Genomic DNA, 13,425 nt, shown 5'->3' on the forward strand with positions numbered 1-13,425 from the left:
AAATGACTTCTGTCAGATATTACAGCTGTGTGTGAAATTAAGGCTGAACCGATTACTTAAGCAATATTTATTAATTCTTTTGACAATAACTTTTGAAATATTTAATATTTCATTTTGAAATCATATTTACCGAGCAATGCTACGTACTCGTGATGATTATTATCGTTGTAAGGTAGAATTTGAATTCGGGAGTTCCCCTTTAAACTTTAATCCTCTAAGTTTTAAAGAGTAGTCCAGAACATCACTGGTAAAGTTTTCCATAATAACGTACAGATTAATTTTATCACGTTTACCATTATTACCACAAAGCCAAATATTATCACATGAGATTAAAATCCCCACTGAAGGGATAAATACTAAATAAAATATCAAATCTCGTCACCATTTTAGTTTTCCCTTATTTTCTTTCTAAACTAGCAAAAAAAAGTTTTTAGAAATAAAAAAACACCAATTACTCTATTTGAGAAAAGCTGAGAAATTTAATCTATTACCTCGAGGAAATTGTGCATGGGCAGGTTATGGGGTCATATGGCTGCACTACTATGAGAATAAAAACAAGGAAATTAAAGAACTGTAGCGTAATTGCCTCTGAGATTCTTCAAGGCACACAGAACAGTTCTAATTTGTAATATCAACTCAGTTTTTCTGTAAAAAAATTTCATAATAAAAATGATGTTGATTTTTTTCTTATTCATTGCTTTTTCCTTATTCATTGCGGCAGTTGTCTGGAGGCACGAGATGCAGTTCAGCTAATGACTGGCCCGAGGATGTACAATGCTTGAGATTATATTTCTTCCTGGCTCCAGTCTTCATGATTATATTCATACTCAGATATTGTGGACATTGATTAACTTGAAGATGATGAATTTATGATAGTTTTTTAGGGCAGTAATTCTAAACAGTTGCATGACAGGTTATTTAAACTCATGCATCATTTGGCAAATCTTGTCCCAAAATAGTCCGGCTACTCGTTTATTTCTACTTTCGAATTGATCAAATGTTAAATACATAATAATGTTGCATTGCACATTATCTGGCTGCTCTTTGAACACGATTCCAAGGCGATAAGGCTGACCAGCTTATATTGTTAATGTTAGTTCTCAGATAACAGTCTTTCGCGAAATGCCCATTTTCATGATACTGAGGGGTCGTGGATTTTTTTATCTTTTCTGGAAGTTCCACTAATGTACATTCGCATTTCGTAATATAAGTGTATTTTTGTTATCAAAAAAGTTATTAGTTATGGAATGTTTACCACTGTGTTAATGGTATATACTTATAGTACGTGCATTCCAATACTCAAAACTCGTCATTAACCTTTTTAACTAACCAAACGTGTATGCTATAACCGTAAAGGCGTGGGAAAACTTTTGCTGGACTGCATTTTGAAAGGAATTATGAATTAAACAAGTAACCTCGTGTTACAATATAAGGTACACGAACAATATTCCGTATAAATACTTCCATAGAGAGCATTTCATGTTGATGAACATTGACATACATTGCCCCAAGCTAACTTGCTTCATTAAGAAATCTCTCTTTGTTGGTAAATTGACAGTTATTGGTTTCTGTGGTTTACTTGAGGGCTTTCACCATCAATATGTAAAGCTATAATTCAATAAGTAGTAACATTATTAAATAACTATTAACATCTGAATACAACAATTACAACCCTCCTCTAAATACTGTTAGCTTTATGTCATTCCACTTCCTGGTTAATCTCTTTCCAATTTACAGTCCTATGACGAATAACCGTCGACTGCAAATGTAGCACTGTCAAATATACCGTTAATCACGGCAAATCATCGGAGATCAAATGAATTCCCCAATGACGTTTTGACTAGGCTTCTCTAATCTTTATTAATTGGCCTACTTAAGTAAGTACGTTTCAAAACACTCATTTTAGAACTTAGATGGTTTGTTCAGACATATTACGTTTGCTACAAAAGAAACGGGGTAGGTCTTTAGATCAGTGAATTTAAACAGTACTTAATCGATCCATGCCGTGTACACGCCCATCGATATTTAGGATGCGAAATATAAATTATGTATACTTTCAAAGATCTGAAAACTGGTTTGCTTTCGTTTCTTTATCGATGAATTGTTGACGAGGAGATATCGGTTTGGTATGTGTTGCGTGGCAGATTAATACAAATCCGAACGAATAATCGTTTTGTGATGTTAACACTTGATTGATAAAAATATCGAATTAATCATTTAATAAATATGCAATGCCAGTTGATATGCATAGCGCATATTTATTTACTTGATTGATAGAAATCGGTTTGCACCTGATGCATCCAGACAATTAGTTTTCACACTTCCGCTTCAAAAATATATACAGATAGCTTGATGCCACATGTGACAAACGCAAACCGGTCATATCTGCAGAACTGCCACGAGACGCCATTTTCTGGCAATAAAGATAAGTAATGGGGCTTTTATTGTCCCCTCTGGTCAAATAGATATTACTCTATGACGTCAATTCTGTTTTTTTAATTCAATTTGACAGACTTTTTAAGCCCATGTTTTTTTAACTCAAATTTCTTATGATTGACAATAGGAAATGGCCTGAAGGACGATATGAATGACATGGGGTTCTGAAATACATTGTAGAATTTTCCAAATGAATTCCCTGTGACGTAATGACATCCAAATATAGTGTCGCCTAGCGTGATATTCGTTTAATTGGCTGTGCATGACTTCTAATAAATTTATTTCCCTCAAGATACTTTTCAAAAAACTTTGATTTCGACCTTCATTGTACGCGGTATTACAAAGCATATATGAGTGCAGCTTTCATAAATTAAATATGTATTTAGTACCAATGAAATGCATGATTGCTGTTCGAATGCATTTTAACTTAGACCCCCCCTAAAAGTCAAAATAGTCTTAAATATTGCAATAAAAGTAAACTTGTTTTTAAATATGCATTATGCAAGAGATAAATCTGTCTATTGCAGGTCTTTTTCTTGTTTCAAATGTTGTATAAATTACTATTTATACATCTATTCACATGCCAAGCCAGTAATCAAATCTCTAGTGCATCGCATGGCTGAGATATTGTTTATTACCGTAGCAATGATACTTGACAATCGAGACTATCTAAGCTAAATCTTGTGAACCACTCATAACGCTCATAATAAAATAATTTGACTGATATTTTCAATATATTCATTTATAATGATCTGTTTTTAAATTATTATATCAAGACCGTTTAGCTCTTTATCTAAATCTTACATAATGCATCTTTAAAAGACATAAGTTATCATAAGATCGATTTTGGACAACCCAACTGCTAAGGATGTCAATACGTTTGATTCAGATAGGCGTGGGTTAATGGACTGACGTCAGTTAGAGTGACGTGTAATAAGATTCTGCAGGCTAGTGTAACATCGACATATCTCCTAAAAAAGGCTCCGAATATCTACTATTGTACTAACTTCCCATGTTACATAAATATCAACTAGTCAAACAACGCTTAAATTTTATTAGTTTGGGTTTTCTCCGGTTTCCTAGGCGCAAGCGAATTATTGGAATAAAATTGTACCATATATTACTTCAGAAATGACCTAGTTTGTGTCGAGTGGTTTTAAACCCCATTTCTCTCTTTCTCTTTACGAGAAAAAGAATGCAGTTATTTAACTCATTATAATTAAATTGTTTCAATGGCATTTAGTAATTGAACAGGAATATACAGGTCATTATCAAACAATGATAAAATATAAAATATAACGTGACAATATATACATGTAAAAAAAACAACACCTGGTTAATGCTGACCAACCAGAGACACAATTCTAATTACCTTAAAGGAAACCCAACTTAATTAAAGTAATGTAATTATGAAAGTAATTAATAGACGGGACATCATGACTAGGCCGTATTCTCGGGGTGAAAATCTTGTCACCTTCGCTCCCGCTAAACCGGTCTACAAATCGGACTATCAATAATCGTGCAATTAATATGTCAACAAAGTTCTCCAATAAAATCTGCCAATTTAATAGTTCAAGCTCGAAATAGGCTATAAATCGATGACTTATTTTTTTATAGTGCGGAGCCATATTTGCGTAGATGTGAGTTGGATCCTGCGCATCTATTTAAAATTTGGCCAATCAGCTGTCTCGCTTGCGGGGTTGCGGTCAAAAATTCTGGGGTCAAGTGCCAGGTCATAGCATTTGTAAACAAAGCCATGCGAACGATTTACCTTGCAAGTCGCTCGCGGTTGGGACGAACAGAGATCAAATGAACCCCCAAAACGTCTCATCCGTGTAGAGAAGTGGTGTATGAGAGCCACAAAAGATATTTTGATCACACTGACATAAAATGTGGCAGTCAGTCAGGTTTTTTCGACACTGATTAAGGATATTGGACCGGTCTATTTCACTAGAAAAATGCCTTAATATCAAGGGAGATTACAGAGAATGCAACAAGGTCACTGCTTCTATAAGTGTAATTCTAATAAAATCATTCATTTAACATAACAAAATACTTAAAACCTGTCTAGCCTGCTGTCTTGATAATGATCATGGATAGGCTAGTGTATAGCTAAGATTAAGAATGAAAAAACATATTTTGAAATAAAGGTTGAAAACTTAAAAAGTTGCAGAAATATTAAGAAGAATTGCTTAAATAATTTGAACTAGCTCAGAATTGTCAGGGAAAAGCCCATATGGACAAAATAAAATTTTGCATTTACAATGTATAAGCTTACAATAGATATATGAATTCAAAATGGGTTTTATCTGCAATTGCGAATGAACCAGATGCCCCCCCCCCCCCATCAATATGGGGCTCACCTACGACATAGTTTACATGTAATCATCGATAAAAGTGCCAAACACACTTTCAATGTTGGAATCTTGCTTCTGATTAATAAATATTCTGATTTTTTTAAACAATTATAACAGATACTGTACATGTAGTCGATCAAATCCAAAACTAATTACCTTTGATTTGAAAAATATTTTTGATCACCTAAGATAAATAAAATACAATTTAATGGAGGATTTACACTAAGAGTAAGACACTAACTCATTTAGTAGTTAGAATAAGGCTACCGGTATTTGTTTCACTGGACTTATCAAAACAGCAAAAGTGTTATTGGTGCTTTAAATAAAATAATAAAAATGCTGTTTTTATTTCGCACTGGACTAAATTGTCCCTCTTTTGTATGGCCCCCGCTCGAACATACTTGGATTTTTTCTTGCAAATTATAGAGCTCTCTGATAAAACTGACTTCTTTAACTCTGATGAAGTAGTAACAAGTACTGCACCATGATGTGATTCCTTTGGTGATATTAATGAAGGAGTAGGGGTGAATGAGACACACTTTTAGTTTTTAAATTTGTTGAAGTACTAGGCCTAGTAGTAGGGGTTATGGACATAAAGGCCCTAAACCAAAATGGCTCACGTATTTGGTCATAACGGTCAAACATTTTGGTCAAAACTACATAACGGTCAAAACATTAGGGTCATAATGGCCAAAAAGAACATTTGAATTTTGATATATTATGTATCAAATGATATTTATTAATATAAATATTGCATAATATAAATACCAATATTTCTTAATAGATAATATTTTCATATACATTTCTTTAATACATAAATTTAAAAACACCGTAGACATTTAATACTTAATACACTGTATAACTATAACATACATAATTTACAAAGACATCTATTTAATATGGAGGGTGGGTGGCGAATGGTTTAACATGTACACATGGAATCATAAGGTCTGTCATTGCGTCAATGACTTAATTTCAATTCTCTGCTTGTACGTGACAAGGACTAGGGTCACTTGTTCAACCTTGTGAGTTTTCTCCGAGTCCCCCAGTTTCCTTCCTCTGCTACAGACCCTTACATGCAAGCAAATTATTTAAATAAAAAGGAACCGTGTCGACTGGACATTAATGTTCAGCTCATGTTACTTTATCAGTGGGGTGTGAAAGACTTAATTAGGGATCACAGCATGCAATGTTCTGGGTTGACTTGGATGGTTATATTCAATTCTTTCATTCACAAATTTTTCTGGACTTATGGTCTGTAGCCTATATATGATGCACCTTTATTTATTACATTTATTTATTACTTCTACTAGTTGGAATAGAAGTGGTCATATCTTGTTGAAGGTTTGGTGAAACCGTGTTTAAAATATTATGTTATGAGTGAATTGCTATTTTTGTCGAATGATTAATATACTAATAGTAAGTTGTTAAATAATGTTTGGTAAAATATATTATGACCACATCACAGTAATACTAATACTAATAGTCTGTATGTATGTCGTGACAGTTTAGTTTCGGTTGGACTGAATGTAGACGCTGCCTTATCACTGAGTCACTCTCTTTCTTTCTCGCATCATTTAACTGTTTTGTTCTTAAAACATCTATAAAACGTTGGATGAAATCCAAAACCACTGCCGACTGTATCTTCAATATAATATCCTTCGTAATAAAATATCCATTTGTATCGAAAAATGCTGCAATGGATTGGTCATTTCCATCCAATTGAAACCAGTCTATAGCTACCTCACGACATTTATCTCACCTTGTGTTTGTAAAGGGTTCTGCACTTCCCTTATTAACACTGTCTAAGTGAACAATACAAGTTAATTGAGCCTTTGTCGCCATTTAGTGTAGCTTCTACATGTATAATTGCAATGTGTTCCTCGTGAAGCACGCCATTTTGTGTTTACCAACAACACACGCGAATGTAGACAATAACGTGATTGGTCGATTGTGGAAAAAACGATCACGTGACGCGGCGAACAACGCTGAATTCTGTCCAGTGACCTCGCGCACTATGAATTTTACTATCAATAAATAGTCCGGATTTCAACGAAGAATATCACCGAAGAACTATGGAATTTTTTGGGGAACATTACAACAAACGAATATCTCTATATGAACTATACACTGACAAAATTTCTTCTAGACCGGATTTGTAGGAACGAAAATATTTTTGCAACGACAATTTGTGCCCATGGAATGCGGCCTAGACAGTAAAAGATCTGTGTGGATGTTTATACCAAAAGCAAGAATTTTAAAGCAATACTATTACTAAGTAAAAGATGTCGACTTTTTCTAAGTAAACCATTTGTTACATATTTAACGATAAAAACCAATTAGGTACTAACCACCTTGTTCAAATGATTTAAGGGTAGATTGTCGCCTAACATTCCAATAGGATTAATAGACAACCAATTCTCTTAATTCTAGATGATTATTCGCTGACCCAAGCGTGATAACACTAGTCCAGTATCCTCAAACCCACGAAAATATTCTATTAAGAGAGTAATATGGTTTAGTCCTTGCATATCATGGCTACAATTACTAGTAATTAAGATAAGCGTCTTGAAATGACCAAGTGCCTTAGCATGCAATGATGCCTCTTTCTATTTAAATGTCATCAATCAAGTATAGTTAAAGATTTTTGAGAGTAGATGAGCCTATTAAACTGACAGCCGACCGGCGCCGTATGAATGTCGTTTGTTTTTAATTTACGTATATTTTTAACTCTACCTAGCCTGAAATAGCCTCCGATTCCGACCAGTCTACTTTATATCCGATTATTTAATTTCCAATTTCTTGCAATCTGGCAAGACGATGAATGTAGATGGCAGCAATCCTATCTTTGGTAAAATTACCAAATTTATACGTGGCTCACTTAATCTATAATGTATACAGTACATCAACCTTCTGACTGTCCCGAGGAAATGTCAGAAGCTTACGAAGGGTGGCTAGATCCCTCTATTGATTAATTTTGATTGGCTATTAATGGAATTTACATGTAGACAATCTACATTAACACCTGTTTAAAAATAGGACTAACAGAGTTTCGCTTAATAACATTCAATAACTGTAATCGAATTAGCATAGGCTGGTGTTAGACCATGCATATGGTCTATACTGGTTGTTGAGTTTGGGGTTAACTCGATTTAACAGTTCTCGAAACAATCTGGAACTGATGTTGGCCCTCGTTCACCCATCTTTAAATCTACTTCAACAACAGAGCAAGATGAAACAGTAGACGTTGTATTTTTATCTCAATTATGCCTGGTGTTGATATAGTTAGATCATATAGCGTGACAGGAAAATATTTATGTGCACGAGAGTGATCTTCAATAATATATAGAGAGCGTGTGGCATGTGTCGATTACCACTTGTCATTGATTTTTATAAAAGAGTAATCTGATCGACTTAATCAACTACTTCTGGCTTTTTTTTTTACATGACATCGGTTTTATCAGGAACTTTCGCCTCATTAAATTAATACCTTTAGAAAGGAAATAATAATTATCAGTTAAATTTCGTATCAAAATTCCGGGGTTATTATCCGTATATTACACTTATGGTGTAGACATAGTATGTTGTTAGTATTTACGCATAGTCTTAGAAACTGTCAACATCATTTCCTGGCTTTTACCGCTTTTCAGCATGTCTCGCACCTACTTGTCGTGTGAATAGACATTGGTTTGCGCTTTGCTCACAGATATTTGGCTTGTATAAATCTACTTGTAAACGAAGAAACCAAGATTTACAGAAACCATCACGTCCACTTCACGTAAATCCACATGCGTTGTAAAAGTCAAGTAGATCTTATTAGATTTATGTTATTGCAACTCGGGCTCTAAAATCAAATAAAGCAATTCATTTGCAGGATGTTTCTTGTCCCTAATCAGTAGTTGTTAGGCGGAAATGAACAATAACTTGTCAGTTATGTTGCACATAACACTAACACGCTATTTATGGCAACCTGGAATTACATCTTGGGAAAGATTATTTGTTTCATTCAGTAACTTGGTATGGTCTACAATAAAATTAGAACCCCCCGCAAAATGGCTCCCATTACGTTCACCTTTATTGGGTTGATTTTCACTTTCATTCAATAAAGAAACATCTTTTCAAAGTGATCATCAAGTAGCAATCGAATTTGTCACCAAAGCGTTAAATGCGCAGGCCAAATGTACAATTATATATGCCCTATACTTTAAGATCAATACGAAGTAATACAACTCGGAAAGACATTACAGCGGAAATGTTTTTTTTTTTTTTTAGTTATTCTAAAATTTCATTCAATAAAATCTGTGTTAAAAGTATTCATGGTGTGTCACTCAACAACGTCATCAAATTCTAAAAACCACCAGTTCTACAAGCAATATTTTTAGAGTTGGCATGATTCCGATATATGAGTTTATGTAGAAATCACAAGCCAATACGGGATTTTTAAAAATAAATTATCGCCACCGTCCTTGGCAAAAGTTTCAACAGTTAAATTTATACAGATTGTTTAACTGCTTTGAAACAAAGTACGTTGATTTTTAGCGATTTCCGATAATTACTGTCGGAGTTATCGCTCTTGATCAATTTGAAAAATCTTGTGGACCTCTCGGGGCTTGAAATGTATCCACAGTGTTTGGTCACGAGACGAAGAATCCTATTAATTTCTCATAAATGTATCATTTGATTACTGGTACATGGTTTGTATAATAAATGTAAACACGGGTAAAACTAGAAGTCAGATAAATTTTTAATGAATTCGGATATTTACTGAATAGGTTGTTAACTTTGGCCAGTGTTTTGTATTCTATTGTTCCTATTACCTCCAACAGAATAAATATGTGACAACCTTTGTGGATTGCTCCAAAGATTTAGCAGATGTGGCCGGATATTTCGTTGCCTAACAAACTATCTTTTAATCTCAACGCACATGGACTTGTAAATTTCTCTCCCGAAATCGCCCACCAAGTATCAATATATTAAAACAAAATTGTGCAAGTAAGCTATTATAATGAAATTTTCTGAAATGAATTCGAAACAAAGCTTTTTAAAATATCTTCGAAAGTGGTAGAAATTTTATTCTTCGCCGATTTCAAATTTCTTTTATTACATTAGTGTGCAGTCGTTTGTCTTCTATGAAAGAGCATTCATTTCGCCAATCAGTTTGAACAACCATTTATTATTTAAAGGAGTTACTCCTAGAGTTATTTCTGAAAGCGGTTATTGATTTTGGAAAATATATATTAATGTATTTGTCTCAATGTCATCTGGGGTATACAATATAAGTATGGATATTCTGTCTGTTTTATTAAAAAAACAAAATTGAATGCCATAAAATCGTTGAGCATAATAGTCAGTTTTGAAAAGAAGTTACTCTATATTTCATTAATTTGATTAATGAAAATTTTCAATATACAGACGTTATAACAGACTCGATGTTGGGTGTAGGCGAGTAAAGGATTATTAGCGAAATACAACCGTGCCTATAAAACCGATTTTTGAAAGTTCTTTTCTTCAAGATGCTCGAATCTTGTATTTACCTGTAATTTCAACTTTACGACTTGCAAATAACTCACATATCATGTTTTCTATTTGTAATATACCGAAACTAACATAATTTAAAAGTAAAAGATTTGACTTGTGATTTGGTGTCAGTAATTATCGTAAATACGACATGATTCGACTGGTACTTTGTCATGATGAGGGTTTCTAATGAGTTTGGTTATTTGTGTTTGGAAAAATGTACGTTTCTGTAGCCGACGTTACGGCCACTTGTGTTTTTAAAACTAACCCTCGTCCTAACTCTAACCATGTATCCCAAATTAGCAACAGTTGGGACCTATTTCTGTGTAGCTCCAGTTATTACATAAAGCTAATGTCACGGAATTAGCATGCCCTTTTCTGCAGATATTCCCTAGAAAAGTGAAATATATATATCCCTTATTCATAAACGTGTTTGAAATAAAAATACACTAGACCGACAGGATGATGTATCCTGGCGGCAGCCATACAACATCTTAACAAAATTGTTTCAATAGCATTTAGTAATTGGACTGGAATATACAGGTCACAATTCTATGGAATACAATTACTGCTTATTAATGAGCGACGTAATAAGCAGTAGAATTGTGACCTGTATAATATAATCTTAACCAAACTTGTGGAATGGAACTATCTGCCTTAATTCTATTACATTCTCCATGAAGGTATAAGCGTAATGAGGTGGTTGTAATCATGTACCTATTTCAATTTTCCCGTATAGAAGACTGGATCTGGGTTTTATTTAATCACTTTAAGCTTATTTATGATTTAAACTTGTAACATGAACACTATATATATTATTGGGAATTAAATCAAGGGTAAGACTTAAGTCCGTTCGATCGTTACTGGTATTTAATTAGACCATGTAGTGTCACGTAATCCTCATTTAATGAGGGTTCAGTTATTATGTATCTGAAAGATGTACATAATCCTTGACAATATCAATTTCTTCATATCTTACGAGCAAATACAATACAGATCTCTCTCTCTCTCTCTCTCTGTAAATTTAAGATCATTTTTGTATAGCTGTAGGACCACTATCAGATACTTGTTTGTGTCCGAGACTTACCGTCTATGCCGAGATCAAAATGACCCATTTAAACTACCCCACACTACCTTTGCGGAGTTTATTTCATCATTTCTTGTGGTGTCGAGTTTATATTCATCAGTCGTTTGAAATTGAACCCCTAGACCTCGCAATTTATTTCCAGAAAAGCCCCAATGAAATAAAATTCAATCTCCTTTTTTCTTTGGTGTATTTGTTTCTGAATTGATTATTTCTTAAATTTCAAAGGGGGATTCTGAATGCTACGTTCATTAATTTAAAATCAGTTTCTAAGAGGTGTCACCAACTTTAAGAAATACGAAACTAAAAAACCTGAATTAAAATCAATAGGGTGATTAATCCTAGTTTATCTGAATGGCAGCAGTGCCAATATTTTCTAGAGGGAAGATTAAATTCCAATCAATATGTTCGTTGCACCTTCTGTTGCAATCATTATATTAAAAAGCAACGAACCCAATGGAGCCATCGAGAAGATTGGAACTAATAAACTGCATTATTATAACACAACTTCTGTAGGGAGTGAAAAAGAGTTGTTATCCCCCCTAACAAGCAGGTCTGTTTTTGGACAACACTGACGTCAGAAAATATTGAAAAAAGAAATTCATTATAATGCGGACTCTCTTTAGACGCATAATTCATAATACAAACAGTTCTTGTTCATCTTGACACGAAAAGTTTTAATCATGGGTGGAAGTGAACACTAAACCCAAATTCTACCCTATCGTTACGAATTTCTTATAATGAAATCGACATCAAATGTTAACATTAAGTGGAAACCAGAAACAGTTAGCTGTTATTGGCCTCGTGAGAAAGCAGTTTGCTGAAGTTTTGGAGGAGGAAAACGTTTTAAATTGTTGGCGAGTGGGATTCAAACAGCAGGACTATTTTTACTATTAGAATGTTAGTTGTATTGGCAATTTTTCACTTGGAAAGCCCTTATACGCGTTAGTTGATTTCATTTTTATTGACCAGCTTTTGTCATGTGCTCAAGCTATGTAACAGATTATAGCCTGACTCTAAGATTGTAGTTTAGCATTCTTTTATGATGTCGGTCAATAGGGTTGATGTAAGAAATGTTACGTTTTGTTTTGTATATATTATTGATTTCTTCAACCAATCAAGTTTGTTAACACACCAGTCTGCATGCTAATTAATTAAAGGCATTCCTTAAAATAGCAGTATGAAAGGAATTCATCCAGTGACTGGACCTTGGTGCCAATCAAACTGACATTTACACAGATACATCTAATTGTAATAATAGACGTTAGATTCAACAGAGTAGACTGTTAAACCTACATTGTCTTTTTCTTTCTTTTCAGGAAGCGACTATTCTGTCAAAAGGTTGGAAGGGTAATCTGTTAGGATATATATTTTGAAAATGCCGTTTTAAAGAATATGGCTGTAATAATCAAAGAAAGGTAAGTTTTATTTTTGAAATATTTTTTGTGGTTAATATTTCCTACAACACATTGTTCAACTTCTCATTTCTCTTGGTCGTTTACAATTTTGCAACATCTTTTATACGCGTCCATTGTAGTGTGATTGTATTATCGTCACACCCTTGTCTGTGGTTTCTGTCGTTTGTAATTTCTTATGCACAATCTAGAGACTACACTTATAACATACGATTGATTTGATTGTGTTTCCTTTTCTGCTCTGTAGAATAATTTGATTAACATTCAGTCTACTTTAAAAATCATGTAATAACATCGAATTTCAATAATCTCCGATAACTTCTTCTAGAGTTTTTCCCAAGGCTGTATACCTTTCTATCTCCAACAATCTCCTTACCCCGTAATTATCGCGGTCCAGTATGTGTTTGTCTGCACTTTCTAAAACACTGCATTGCAATTCTAGGAAACATGGGAAGTTCATATATATAACAATTTTTTTGCAAATCAAACTTCTTAATTTCATTGTAATTTTGAATTTGTTCGATAAATATACGTCTTCCTTAGCCCATTTCATTTCAGTGGAAATAGTTTTATAAAGGCGACCGTGATTGATTTTTTTATTCGGTCATTTTACGAA

At 33.7% G+C, this 13,425-nt stretch overlaps 1 protein-coding gene across 5 annotated transcripts in view; it reads left to right on the forward strand.

Moving 5' to 3' along the window:
• The window catches only part of LOC126810687 (FMRFamide receptor), a 67,351-nt gene that overhangs the window by 31,455 nt on the left and 22,471 nt on the right, over positions 1–13,425 (forward strand). For 3 of the 5 annotated variants that reach the window (XM_056098962.1, XM_050535865.2, XM_050535868.2), the window contains exon 2: positions 12,714–12,812. The gene's annotated coding sequence lies outside the window, so the exon portion shown is untranslated. Of the gene's footprint in view, positions 1–12,094; positions 12,295–12,423; positions 12,461–12,713; positions 12,813–13,425 lie in introns of those variants that run through there. The other 2 variants (XM_050535866.1, XM_050535867.2) reach the window with 2 other exon arrangements.

Source organism: Patella vulgata, chromosome 2 (genome assembly GCF_932274485.2).
Source record: "Patella vulgata chromosome 2, xgPatVulg1.2, whole genome shotgun sequence".
Lineage (NCBI taxonomy): Eukaryota > Metazoa > Mollusca > Gastropoda > Patellidae > Patella > Patella vulgata.